The sequence below is a fragment of the Ananas comosus genome, linkage group 24 (assembly GCF_001540865.1).
Source record: "Ananas comosus cultivar F153 linkage group 24, ASM154086v1, whole genome shotgun sequence".
Taxonomy (NCBI): domain Eukaryota; kingdom Viridiplantae; phylum Streptophyta; class Magnoliopsida; order Poales; family Bromeliaceae; genus Ananas; species Ananas comosus.
In genome coordinates, this window is record NC_033644.1 from 3304928 (window position 1) to 3320161 (window position 15234).

Consider the following 15234-nt stretch of genomic DNA (forward strand, 5'->3'; position numbering starts at 1 on the left):
TTCTGTTATGAGTTTTAATTTGAAATTTACAGTTCAATTATACATTTGGAATTTGAGTTGTAAATTTAAAATGTAAATATAATTTCACACTCAAATCAAAATTTTAAATTTAAATTGTGACAAAATTGAACTTAAATTTTAAATTGAATTTAAACTTACGACTCATGTACAACCAAACAGAAGTAGCCACGATACTACAGATTTTCCTTTTTCACTTTACAGTGAACCAAATAACTAAAGTCAAAAGTCACTTTTTTAAACGTGACTTTCTTAGAGGTGACTTTTTCACTTCAGTGGCTTGCGAGCAACCGAACATGCCCTAAATGTGAACAACAAGTGTAGTTGGCAAACTGTTACAGTTTTCATAAAGTGTAAATAGGCTGTATCATAATGGTGCTATTTGATACTACTTCTAGCAACTCTGTTTTATTAATTTTTTTTAATTTACTCTATGATTTGAAGGTGCTGTCTTCACTCAACAGGTTTGATAATTATAAGGCCAGAGTACTATCAAAAACTGAGTATGTTATCTTTATCAAAGTGGTTTCATTTAACTTAAGTCAATAACATTGAACTTTCTTGTCTGTAAATATTCTCACTTTCTACTTTGTTGTAGGTATATATCTCATAATCGTAAAAAGCTTCATTGGGACGTTAGTTTTTGCAATATTATCATTAAACTTCCATCGCATAGTGAAGGTTTCGAAGCACTAATAATGGTATGTATTGATAGGATACACAACTTTCTTTTCCCTGTATTTGTATTTTTCAATTTAAACTAATCTATGACACAAAGGATTGTGATATGATGTTTGTGAGTAAAAAAGTTAGGACGGTGGCGGAAAACTATTTTGTTTGGTTCTGACTGGTGAGTTATATGATTGACCCTTTCAAATCAATGACCTATAGTAGTATCTCATATTTAGGTTTTCCAAGTACTTACATTTTCAAAATGTTTTGAAAGCATCTTACATGTTGAAAAATCACCAAATTCTTTTTAGTGAATTTAAAAAACAGGCTGAAAGGTGTGAAAAAACTATTTTAAATGTAGCATCTTTTTATCTTAATTGGAATTTTATTTATATGTAGTTATGTACCGGCAAGGATCGCCTGTGTCGGTGGCATGGGCCTGGCACATGGCATGGGTCCGTGCCACCTGGTACTCGGAAACTGTGGGCATGCCACCTTGTATTGCGGGGTACCACCCTCGTATCGCCTCGTATAGCGGCGTGCCGCCCCTATATCACCCCGTGCCTATTCATGCTGAACTAGCACGGTTTGACATGGATCTATTTATTGGTTTTTTTTTTTAATTTTAAGGGGTCAAAAGAGATCTTTGATGGTGTCATCGTTGTTCCTATACCAGTGTCGGTTACGATAGTATATGTACATCACGATACAATTCGCTATATTGAATATATTCGCAATGATTACGAGCTGTACTAGCACAAAATGGGCTTTCACCTGTATCAGCAATATTTATATAGTCAAGGGATCAATCTAGTAACTAATGATGACAATCACCAATATGATCCACCTAGACACTCTGGGTGTGTTTGGTTTGAAGTCGGAGTCGGAATCGGAATCGGAATCAAAATAAGCTGGAATCGGAATCGGAATGACTCATTACCTAATTCTGTTTGGTTCATCACCTGAATCGAAATCGGAATAAATCATTCTCATTGTCGGTGTTTGGTTCAGGTGGATATAAAAAACGTAATCAAATTAATATATTAACATTATCTTTATAATATATTAATTTAAATTTAAATTAAAAATTAAATATTAAAAATTTACATCAAACTTTTGGAATAATGTCAAAATTTTAAATCTATTTTTTTAAAAAAAATTTAATCTTTGAAGTTGAGTGGATAATTCAAAATATGAAACTAAATTTTGATTTATTCAAATTCAAACATAAAATTACAATTTAAATTTTAATTAGAATTCATAAATTTAATTTAAGTTTGAAATAAAATTTGAATAAAACTTTATATAAATTAAAATTTAATTTAAATTCAAATTCATAAGTTAGATTCGAAATACTTGATTAAATTTTAATTTTTAATTTAAGTTCAAATTAAAATTTAAAATTATATATTTAATTTTTAAATTTTAACTCATATTTTAATTTAAAAAGTTGAAAAAATAAATTTAATTGGAATAAATATCCATTCCGTCCGGATTCAACGTCCAATCCGACTTCTTAGGCCGGATTGAAAAAAGAGGTGATTGGGGGATTCCCATTCCACTCGGGAATTGGAATCGGAATGGGACTCCCGCGTACCAAACACCCACAAACGGATTCACCCATTCCGATTCCGATTTCAGGGTGAAAAAGAAGCGAACCAAACACGCCCTCAATGTACTACTAGTGATGAAAGATAAATGTTTAGACTTTAGAGTTATGATTTGAGCATATTGAATTTATCTCTAATATTATTTGTTGTTAATTATTGGTCATATACTAGTATTTAGGTGCTTTCATGAGTTGTATATGACCATTTTTACATGGACTAGATGATAGATACAATTTGGATCAAGTTTATATGCATTACAAATCTTAAAATATCCTAAAAAGCTAACATTACTTTTAAAAAAGTTTTAAAAAATCCCTGCTAAACCCTACTAGCGTGCCACTAGCACAGGGGGCTGTACATGGGTATGACCCATGCTGCTTTGCCATGCCGTGCCGATGGCATAGCGACACGGGTCGTGCCGGTGGCACGACAATCCTTGTGTAGTTGATTATTTGGAGGTTAGATAGGAAGACACACAATTTTTTTAGATTGTATTGCTATGCTCAATTTTTGGTGATTTTAACTCTTTTTCAGCTTAATTCATCTCATAGTATGAGAATTCATTTTGTAGATTCGGTCATATTGATTAATATTGTCTGAACATTTATAATAACCATGCTTGATAGGTTGTGGGAGTTGAAGCTTTATATGTAAGATCTGTGGATAAGCACAAGCATGGTTCTCTCATATCTAATAATGATTACAGTGATGATTTTATATCTAAGGAATGGCTGAGCGGTTCAGTCGATAACACCTCTCTCGGTTATCAATTTCAATATCTATATGACCATTTTGAGGTTGGACTAACTGGATTTGAGGTCAGATCTTGTACTCATTATTGTGCGTTGCTTTTGCTTTTCGTATTCTCGAGAAACTTCTCGCTTCAATGGCATTTTTGCAGCTGAAGGTACTGCTGAAGAATGTACATAATGCTATCTCCATTATTGACAAGTTTAATGCCTCCGTTCTATTTGCACTGTGCAATTTGTTAGATGAATCAATGTTGAAGCAGTTGGAGGTAATTTTCATTCTCTACAGTTCTCTGTCTTCAATTAAATAGATTGGTCTGCTTCTCTTTACATTGGCAATATTTCAATAGTTACTCTCTGGTGGAATTATGCTTCCCTTTTGTTTTTATTTTTCTAAAACTCAAATTTTGAATGGAGGACACTAGCACGATAGATTGTTATGAAATGACACATTTATGCCACTTGTTTGGCCAAAAAAGATGAAATTTTGTTAGTTTTTTTGTTTTTTCCTTGCTTTGCTCCTTTGTTTTTTAAAAAAGAATAAGTTTGCTTAAGTGTCGTGGCATGGGTTTGTGCCGAAAATTTGTTAGTACGGCACGACACGGTGCGTGATGGGTCATGCCGATGCGTACTGGTCGCGAAAAATGCATGTGTGCCGACACATAATGCCATAAAATATTTATTTTCTTTAGCAACAAAATATTCTAAATTTCTAATTGCTTATTATGTATCATTATCAAATCTTTTGAACTACTAATTTAAAGAACAGAGGTTGAGTTGTGCCATAGATACGGTGGCGGTATCGTGCCGATATCTTGTTCACACGATATGGCATAGGCATACGACGTGTGCTGATGGGCATTTAAATCCTTGATCATAGGTGTCGGGAGAGCCGCACCCAAAGTTCTTGGCTGCGATTCATCTAGGTTGCATAACATTTAGCTCTGGGGCTTTTGGAGCGTCGATTCCGCTAACCGACTCCCGAATAGACTCTGAACATCGCCTGATGCTTCAAATGTTTCAGCCCTACACAATCCCGAAACACCATTTTAAGTGAGGGATAGCGGCACATAAGTTGCATCATTATAGGTGCTGGCCACAAAACTTGCCCTCCAACAGAAAAACATCGATTTTGATGTCGGAACCAGCTTTGCGCAAGTCTAGCTAGAAAAAGCTTCAGGATTGACATTGATAGTCTGTCACGCCCCAAAACCGATGAGTAACAGACGCTACATACTTGCTAGAACAACAAATATGTAAGGCTACAGAACCTAACAAGAATCAAACAAAATGATAATCACAAAAATTCACTAAATTATGCGATACTGAGAAAAGAACAAAACAGAAAGAAATAAAATCAGATGATAATCCACAGGAACCCACTTTACATCTACCTAACTATACAGACAAAATAACAAAAGAAAGCAACTCAAACGACAAACTTCGACTAGCGTTCACTCAGTCTCGCCCTTGCTCGGTAGAAGAGTCTCGAAATCTGGATAAGCAACCATACACCACATTAGTATGATTAAGCATGCAAAATAGAAAATTTTCTAAATAATCAAATATAAATTTTCATACTGAAAATATAATAGTGATGATTGAGTTTTACAAACTTTTACATATTACGTTTCAGAATTTATGAATCTTAAACAAGCATGTTTTACAAAAGACTAAGAGAAATAAGGTTTTAACAAAAACATTCTTATTTCAAGAATTAGAATTCGAAATGAAAGTATTCAGTAACTAGCTACTCATTGGCTGAGGTCCTAAACACACATTAGAGGCACCGAAGGCACGATCACAAACCCGAAGATGAATCTAAATAACATGCGGAGGCTCATCACAAAATTGTACTTGAAGGCACGTCAAAAAATTGCACTCGGAGGTGCACAAAATCGAAGCTAGCTTCTATCACAAAATTCATGCTGACATGGCCAACATCATTGTAGCAACAATTTGTAATTTATATAAGCGTNCTGGTGGAATTATGCTTCCCTTTTGTTTTTATTTTTCTAAAACTCAAATTTTGAATGGAGGACACTAGCACGATAGATTGTTATGAAATGACACATTTATGCCACTTGTTTGGCCAAAAAAGATGAAATTTTGTTAGTTTTTTTGTTTTTTCCTTGCTTTGCTCCTTTGTTTTTAAAAAAAGAATAAGTTTGCTTAAGTGTCGTGGCATGGGTTTGTGCCGAAAATTTGTTAGTACGGCACGACACGGTGCGTGATGGGTCATGCCGATGCGTACTGGTCGCGAAAAATGCATGTGTGCCGACACATAATGCCATAAAATATTTATTTTCTTTAGCAACAAAATATTCTAAATTTCTAATTGCTTATTATGTATCATTATCAAATCTTTTGAACTACTAATTTAAAGAACAGAGGTTGAGTTGTGCCATAGATACGGTGGCGGTATCGTGCCGATATCTTGTTCACACGATATGGCACAGGCATACGACGTGTGCTGATGGGCATTTAAATCCTTGATCTTAGGTGTCGGGAGAGCCGCACCCAAAGTTCTTGGCTGCGATTCATATAGGTTGCATAACATTTAGCTCTGGGGCTTTTGGAGCGTCGATTCCGCTAACCGACTCCCGAATAGACTCTGAACATCGCCTGATGCTTCAAATGTTTCAGCCCTACACAATCCCGAAACACCATTTTAAGTGAGGGATAGCGGCACATAAGTTGCATCATTATAGGTGCTGGCCACAAAACTTGCCCTCCAACAGAAAAACATCGATTTTGATGTCGGAACCAGCTTTGCGCAAGTCTAGCTAGAAAAAGCTTCAGGATTGACATTGATAGTCTGTCACGCCCCAAAACCGATGAGTAACAGACGCTACATACTTGCTAGAACAACAAATATGTAAGGCTACAGAACCTAACAAGAATCAAACAAAATGATAATCACAAAAATTCACTAAATTATGCGATACTGAGAAAAGAACAAAACAGAAAGAAATAAAATCAGATGATAATCCACAGGAACCCACTTTACATCTACCTAACTATACAGACAAAATAACAAAAGAAAGCAACTCAAACGACAAACTACAACTAGCGTTCACTTGGTCTCCCCCTTGCTCGGCAAAAGAGTCTTGAAACCTAGATAAGCAACAATACACCACATTAGTATGATTAAGCATGCAAAATAGAAAATTTTCTAAATAATCAAATATAAATTTTCATACTGAAAATATAATAGTGATGATTGAGTTTTACAAACTTTTACATATTACGTTTCAGAATTTATGAATCTTAAACAAGCATGTTTTACAAAAGACTAAGAGAAATAAAATTTTAACAAAAGCATTCTTATTTCAAAAATTAGAATTTGAAACGAAAGTCTCCAATAACTAGCGACCCGTTGGTTGAGGTCCTAGACACATTAGAGACACCGAAGGCATGATCATGAAGCGCAAGCACTCGAGATGAATCTAAATAGCACCGGGAGGCGCATCACAAAATTGTACCCAAATGCGTGTCACAAAATTGCACTAGGAGATGCATCAAAAATTCGAAGATAGCTTCCATCACAAAATTCATGTTGATATGGCCAACATTGTTATAACAATATACCAAGATTTTATCAAATAAGTACAATTTCTAAAGCACATATTTTTCTAAAAATTACACAGCAGCCAAATAAAATTTTTTTAGTAGTTTTTATCTTTCGACGATTTGTAATTTATATAAGCACGCTTAGTCCTTATTTTGAAAAACTATACAAAAAGTGCATTTTGTTCGGTAACATATTTCAATAATTTTTATGAAAAATAAACTAACAGGCGTTAGGTCGCTTACCTCTAATTAATCCGAGTATCTTTCGGTCAAACATCGAGTATCAAATTAATCAACGAAATATTTTTGATGGCGATGAAGGAAACAACGACGAACGAGGTGCCTTTGGCGATCCAACGATGTTGGCCCCAAACAAAAAGATGCTGACGAAGATCAAAGAGTGCGTTATTGGCGGCGGTGGCTTTGCTGTCGAAAGACGAGATTGAGGATCGTGCAAGAAAAAGAGAGATCGCGCGCATGTGCGAAAGATGTGCGTGCATATTAGGTTGAACCAGAGCAGGAGAAAGAACAACCGGTTGGGGAGAAAAAGAGAGATTATTAGCCTTTTTATTAATTAGGGTTGCATAATTGCACATAAACCCCTAGACTTTTTAAGTTGAGTAAAATAACTTTTTTAAGTTGAGTAAAATAAGCCTCTTTTATCAAATAAATAAGAATAAAAAAATTGGGTATTACATTTTCCTCCCAACAAAAATTTCGCCCTCGAAATTTTTACTGTCGAGCTAAATGAGAAGTTTTAAGAACAAAATAATTCATATTCCATTTTAATATAACTTCTGTCCTCGAAATCCGAATAGTTTGCTCAGACAGTTGATATGACAATTACTCATTTCGTCTTATTGTTCTGATATTGAAGTTCACATGACAATCGCTAATAAAATTTTATAAAATATAATCTACCTGCTTATCTCATATACAAATATAAAAAAAATTAAGGCTAAATTACAGAAAACCCCTTTGTCAATACCCGCTTTTTCACTTTCCCCCCCTGTCATTTAAAAACCTACACTTTGCCCCTTTGAAAAATGAGAAATGTTCACTTTGGCCCCCCGCCGTCAGTATTCCGTTAGGGTTCCGTTTATATCCTATTATTATATATTTTTATACCCAAAATACCCTCACCTCCCTGCCGCCTCCTTCCTCGCCGCCCTACACCGCCGCCTCGCCCTACACAGCCGCCTCGCCCTCCTCTGCCACCTCGCCCTTGCCTACTCCTCCATTCGCGTCTACACACATGCTCTCGTGCTCCTTCGCCCTCGCCCTCGCACGCCTCTTCGTCCATGCCCACTCCGATCTCTTCCCTATCGTCGCCGAAATGGAGCGGCAACACGAGTGCAGGAAGAGCGTGGGAGCATGTGGAGGAAAATGGAGTCGGAGCTGCGGTTGAGCGAGGCGCGAAGAACGGAAGAGGAGGGGCGACGACTGAGCGAGGTTGGGGGAGAAGACGAAGATGGTGAGGGGCATTTTGGTCATTTTGTCACGGTGTACCCCCCTGTGAACATTTTTTCATTTTTCAAGGGGGCAAAGTGTAGCTTTTTAAATAATGGGGAAAAAGAGGTATTGGATAGGGAGGTTTTCTGTAATTTAGCCAAAAATTAATATCGATCATCGAATTTTACATTGTGCTTTTGCTGTGCACTCTAATACTTATCGAATATTAATATCGAATAACTCTTTAACAAAATAATAATTCGTAACATTTTGCTAGAATTCTACTGTATGTAATCTCACTCCAATTCAATAAAAAGATTTTCAAATCAAATTCTGATCCTCCAACTTATATTTCATTCAAACAAAACAGTGGAATAATGTCTTCAATACTCTTGCATCATTCTATTATCGTTTACATATAAAATGCTTTCCTTATCTCACAAATATTTGAAATTCCATCAGTACATTTCCCTTCCTTTCATGATATCAAATTTTGGTCTCTAAACGTTTAGCAAGTCACTCATAATTATCCTCTACTTTTGTTTTCTGCAAATATTATGCTTATGAAATAATTTTCATGAACTTCATACAATATATATGAGATACCATAGAGATTACTAATAGTTCCTAAGTCCTGAATCACGAAACAAGTAAATTATAGTCTCAATTGTATCATTCTGTGATTGTAAAATCAAACTTAACAATATAATATTCTAGAACTCAATTAAATTTTGGGCTGACTAGTTAAAATCTAATCATAACATATCCATCATGAAAGGACAAGACAAGTACAATCATCACTAACAAAATGCCATATGAAGGAATTAATCATAACGGAAAGGCCTAACACAATTCGAGACAAATCATTAGAAAGATTAATCTAATTGCAACCACAATATAAAATCACCCTATTTCATAGGTCAATCAAGTTGACTAAGCTAAGGGTTTGATCAAAAAATAGAGCAACAATAATACAGATATAATTAATTTATGAAATGAAATACCTTCTCACGTATATTAAAGATTTGCAGTAAGACAGAAACATGTGAAAAGGCACAACATACTTTCTCAATCACATAATCAAAGAATAAAATATAGCACATTGAAAATCGAATTCATAGTGAGAAACTTTTTAATGAAATGAACTTTATTGAATACAGCACAATGACAAGATTCTTAGCTTATGCATTACAATTGTGAATCAAAATAAAAAGATTAGAACCTTAACTGGATTAACCATAGCTCATGATCAAACAAATAACAAAGATTAGCCAACAAAATAAAGAAGAAGAATACACATAAGGTCAAAACTATTACTAAGATAGAAATAATGAATTTCAATCACGATTACTTATGATATCAGAATAAAAAACATAATCAAAATTCTAACCTTCCAAAACCAAACCTCTACCCCACTCGCACATTCTTGCATGTTCTAAGATGAACCTTATTAGTTATTATCCTATTGATCAATTTTCTACAATCCCTGTAAATCTTAAACCTAAGCTCAGATACCCTTTTTTTGTCACGCCCCAAATCCGAGACGTAACAGGTGCCACATACCTACTAGAACAACAAATATGTAAGGCTACAAAACCTAACAAGAATCAGACAAAACGTTAGTCACAAAAATTTACTAAATTATGTGGTACAGAGCAAAGAACAAAACAAAAAAAAAACAATCAGATGATAATTCACGGAAACCCCCTTTACATCTACATTACTACACAGACAAAATAACAAAAGAAAGCAACTCAAACGACAAACTTCGACTAGCGTTCACTCAGTCTCGCCCTTGCTCGGTAGAAGAGTCTCGAAATCTGGATAAGCAACCATACACCACATTAGTATGATTAAGCATGCAAAACAAAAAATTTTCTAAATAATCAAATAGAAATCTTCATACTGAAAATATAATAGTGATGACTGATTTTCACAAACTTTTAGAAATCACGTTTCAGAATTTTGAGTCTTAAAGAAGCATGTTTTACAAAAGACTAAGAGAAATAAGGTTTTAACAAAAACATTCTTATTTCAAGAATTAGAATTCGAAATGAAAGTATTCAGTAACTAGCTACTCATTGGCTGAGGTCCTAAACACACATTAGAGGCACCGAAGGCACGATCACAAACCCGAAGATGAATCTAAATAACATGCGGAGGCTCATCACAAAATTGTACTTGAAGGCACGTCAAAAAATTGCACTCGGAGGTGCACAAAATCGAAGCTAGCTTCTATCACAAAATTCATGCTGACATGGCCAACATCATTGTAGCAACAATTTGTAATTTATATAAGCGTGCTTAACCCTTATTCTAAAAAACTACTTAATAAGGGATTTCCATTTATAACAAATTTCTATAATTTTTATTAAAAATAAATTAACAGGCGTTTTGTTGCTTACCTCTAATTAATTCGAGTATCATTCGGTCAAACATCGCTAATCAAATTAATCATCGAAATATTTTTTAAGACGATAAAGGAAAACAACGACGAACGAGGTGCCTTTTGATGATCCAACAATGTCGACCCCAAACAAAATGACGACGACGACGATGAAAGAGTGCGACGTTGGCAGCAGTGTCGAAAGACAAGATTGAGGATTGTGTGAGAAAGAGAGAGATTGTGCACGTGTGCGAAAGGTGTGGCGTAAATAAGGTTGAACGAGAGAAGGAGAGAGAACGACGGGTTAGGGAGAAAAAGAGAGATTAGGAGCCTTTTTATTAATTAGGGTTGTATAATTGCATATAAACCCATAGACCAAGGATTTAAGTCCTGTGGCACGGGGTCGTGCCGAAAACTTGTCGGCATGATGCATGCTGATGTGTGCCGGTCACAAAAAATATGTGTGTCGACAAGTAATGGCATGAAATATATATTTTTTTTAGCAACAAAATATGCCAATTATTTATTATGTATTTTTATTAAATCTTTTGAATTGCATTGAGAATATTAGTTACTAATTTCAAGAATAGAGGAGTTTGAGTCGTGCCTTCGACACAGGGGCTGTATCGTGCTGATTTTTTACTGGTACGATACGACACAGTGGATACGGCCCGTGCCGATAGGCACTTTGATCCTTGCCATAGATTTTTTAAATTGAGCAAAATAAGCCGGCTTTATCAAATAAATAAAAATAAAAATAATTTGGTATTACATAGTCAAAACAACTTTCCGAATCATCGCTTCAGCCCTCAAACACAAGTTCGACACTAAACGATAAGTTTAGGATGCAGAAAGACCAATTACTCGTGCTTAGGATGTCGTTTTCGCTAATCGGCGTTCGAAATGACACTAATAATCGATCCATGTCACCGGCACATCACTTTAGCCACAAGAGGTGACGAAATGCACCATCTTTGGCGTCGGGACAGCGTTATGGATAGACTGTCCAAAATTATTCAACTCATAAATTATTTTTCTTCATATTATAATATCGTATTTCATATAATTATTTTGTACTTTGAACTATTAGATATATTTTTGTATTAAATTGTAGATAATGTTCTACACAAATTAAACTATTGATCATATGATGTTGAGAATTTCAAACGGCTCGTTTAAGGCTCGAGCTCGCTCGACTCAAAATTAAGCTCGCTCGAGCTCGACTCGAATTAATTCGGCTCGAAATTAATTTCAAGCCGAACTTGAGCCGAGATAAGCTCGCTCGAGCTCGGCTCGTTTCCACCCCTGCGGATAGTGCATGGCAATACAAGACATGACCACAAGGCTTGGCTCCAAATGAGGCTCCGAGGTCCTGGATTGCGCTGATTTTGGTGCCGAGACAGTACGTGCACACGATGAGCCCTAAAGCTTTCGTCCTAGCAAAACGCGCCTACGAGGGCTCGACCATGAATACTTGGCTAGCAAGAAGGCCAAATGTTTTCATCCAGATTCAACATGTTCAACTCTCCTATGATGTCTAACGACACCCAAAACGCAACGATGAAAACAACAACACTAATTATGTAAACACATGCGACAATGAATCAAATAGGGGAGTTGAGATTATTTACCTACGTCCAAGCCTTGGCTTCGACCTGAGGCGCGCATAGGGAATGTCGACGACTCTGGCTTTCGTCTCGGCCATTCGATGGTTCTGGCGCGTTGTTGTTGACCAAAGGAAGAAGAAATTGCGGTGATTGCGGAGCTTGGCCACGGTCGCACAAGACCGAGGGCAAAGGAAAGATCGGCTTGAGGAGGTGAGCACTCGGTTGCACCCGTGGGTGCTAGCTGCCGTCGTGGAGGAGGAGAGCCGTTTGTCATGGACATAGAAATTTTGCTCGCAAAGCCCGTGCGGCACCCACCTTTCTTCGCATAGATGGACAAGCCTTGCTCCCTGTTGCTAGTCTGGACCTTTCCGTCCTACGACTAAGTATGCAAATGAAAGAAAAGAGAGGGATAGAGGTTATCCAAAAAAAAAACTAAGTACTCTCAATTATTTAGAAAAGGAGGATTACAACACACTCTCTCTCTTATGTGCTTTGGCCTTAGCCATTCCCACAATTTATAGGCCTAAGATACAATAAATTTAGTCTACCATAACTCATCTGCTAACTCACCCATTAATACATAGTAATGTGCCCTCATGAATACAAAGCCCAAGAGTTTTCTATGACTCTTGGCAGTTTTTCAAGACATAATGGTAGCAGTTTTGTAACCTTTCTTCTCCGATAGAAGGGCTGGAATCGGGTCTCATTGACAACCTGTTTCAGCTTGCAGAGTTGGGCAAGGGACTATGCTGCGCAGAAATTTTTCTAAGTCCCTGACACGTCGATGACCTAGGCTATTGGCAATTGTCGACACCTGTCTCTAAAAGACCCAGCATGCCTGTCACTAAGTGACATAGGCTGTCACGCCACGAGTTTGTAGCGGAAGGCTACGGGGCGCTAACAGACCCGCCGAACGGACAGAGTTTTTCCTATCCGAACGAAGTGGCAACATAACTAAACAATCATGAAGTAATACAAGGGGTTATCCCGAATATTTTTCACATTGCAAGAACCAAAAGGAACTATTAAGGAACCAAACGATATGTATTAGAGCACTATATACAAGCTGATCCACTGTTCATAGGATAGTAACATCATATAAAACTCAAATCCCAAAAACTAAGTACAAATAGATGGGCCTGGCCCTCGCCAGTCCAAAAGGTGGTTCAGTGTAGCTCTCTATTTGGTAGTCCACTACAGTCTAAGAATGATAGTAGGAGATGCTATCTACAGCGTGATCCCCTTATCTCGATTAGTGGATGGTGCACCTATCTTTAGAAAGCAAACCACAAGAGGGTATGAGAACTACTAATAGCAGTTCCCAGTGGGTACGGTCGGCGACAACAACGACCTTCCCACTAGGTCTCATTGAACACGATTAAGTGAAAGAGCGGTAAAGAGTAATATAGAACAAGGACTGAAGCATGATATAACCAAAGTAAACTTTTAAGCAAAAAGGTAAATGAACTATTCTATGTGCATGGAAACAACATGAACTATTCCAACTGTATGTAATAGTCTATGCATCTAGAAAGCAAATGCAAGTAGTATTTTATTTTTATGCATATGATGAACAGGAAAATAAACACTCAACTACATGTCATATTCTATTTCTTTGTATCTTCTCTGTTATGCATAACCATTCTAAATACGCCATCTATGCATGTGAGTGAAGAAATACTGTCAAGATACCCAATCGCAACGACCGACTCATAGGTCCGGTCAAGTCTGCACACGCCTAGTGTGCAGACACACTCCCGCAGGTTTGACGGCGACTCCTAGGCTACTGTCTCTGCTATCACTGGCCAGCATCCGGAGCGGGACTCGAGGGGAGTGACCCTTACCGAGTATTGTAGCGTGTAATATTGTCATGCTCAAGGTGGCATCTGCAGGCTATAGTCCATGTGATGGTCAAAGAGTCACAAGAAACTACCCAATGGTCTCAACTCCATAAAATGTCCAAAGGATCAAGCCACACATGTCTCACGAGTCCTTGACCTCTAACATGCAACTCATGGCATGCACAATGCAAAGAAAAGGAAATATCTCATGTCCATACATAAAAGGTCTATATAGGATGATCAATGCTTTGTAATTCATGCATGTATGTACATGTAAGGTATAGGTTGTCAAAATAGACATAGAAAGAAATTCGCCGTTTTCGGCGACTCGGAACCCACCTCAACTAGCTAGATCGGCTATGGCAAGGACTCCACCGTTCACGTACTTCTCCCTAGCTCACAACGAAACCACTAAACAAGGCAAGAATTTCCATAATTAATACATAACATCGGATTTCTAATTTACCCCGATTCGCCTGAATTGAACGCAAAATACCCTCTAATTAGATGAGCCCAACGCTATTCGCGAATTTCTATACGCCTCTTTTTAATTGGTGAATACCAATTTCAAAGTTCGAGGCGCGAATTGCACCAAAAAATCTCACCATGTCATCCTTTGTTTTTCTCCCTCTTTTTTCTTTCTATTTCTTTCTATTTCTCTCTTTTTCTCCCCTCCCTCTCTCTCTCTCTCTTTCTTTTTTTTTTTTTACAGTCCCTGAATCTTTTTAAGGATACGTCGGGCCAGGGACCGGGTTTAGACGAATCGCTCAAGCCCAACTTCTGCCCAGCTTAGCCCAACCGTTCATCTGGGTTTGGGTTGGGCGACACCCTTTGAGTTCCCAGTACTTTGAGTACCCTCAATACCCACTGAGAACTCGAAAACCGTAAATACTCCCGAGTAATACATCCGAGTAATACATACATTATTACCTACTCAATACACCATCACCCACTCAACTTTTCCGTGGAAACCCGGATATTTATCACCCCAACCGATTCCGGTACTGTGTGTTCTCTCTCACACAAACATACGACAAACATCCAACATTAAGAGTAAAGATTCATCACATCATGAATCAAAAAACTCTCTTGGAGACGGAGAAAGAGAAACAGTAAAGGGAAACGTATGAATCAGCATCCTGCGCTTCCAGGCCCGATCGTTGTCCCTGTTTCCGAACAGGTAGAAGCTCGTCCTTTCCACCCGCGGCGTGCCCGAAACGCTTGTTTTTGCGATTCAGGCACTGTGGGACGACGTCCCCGTCGTATACTTTGTTTGGGGTTTTTTTTTTTCTTTTTTTTCTTTTTTTTTTCTCTCTCTTCCCTTCG

General features: G+C 37.2%; 1 protein-coding gene across 2 annotated transcripts in view; it reads left to right on the forward strand.

Annotated features, from left to right (window-relative positions):
* Nucleotides 3202-15234, forward strand: part of LOC109728736 — a 63756-nt gene continuing 51723 nt past the window's right edge. For both annotated transcript variants that reach the window (XM_020259242.1, XM_020259243.1), the window contains exon 1: nt 3202-3318. The gene's annotated coding sequence lies outside the window, so the exon portion shown is untranslated. The remainder of the gene's footprint in view (nt 3319-15234) is intronic.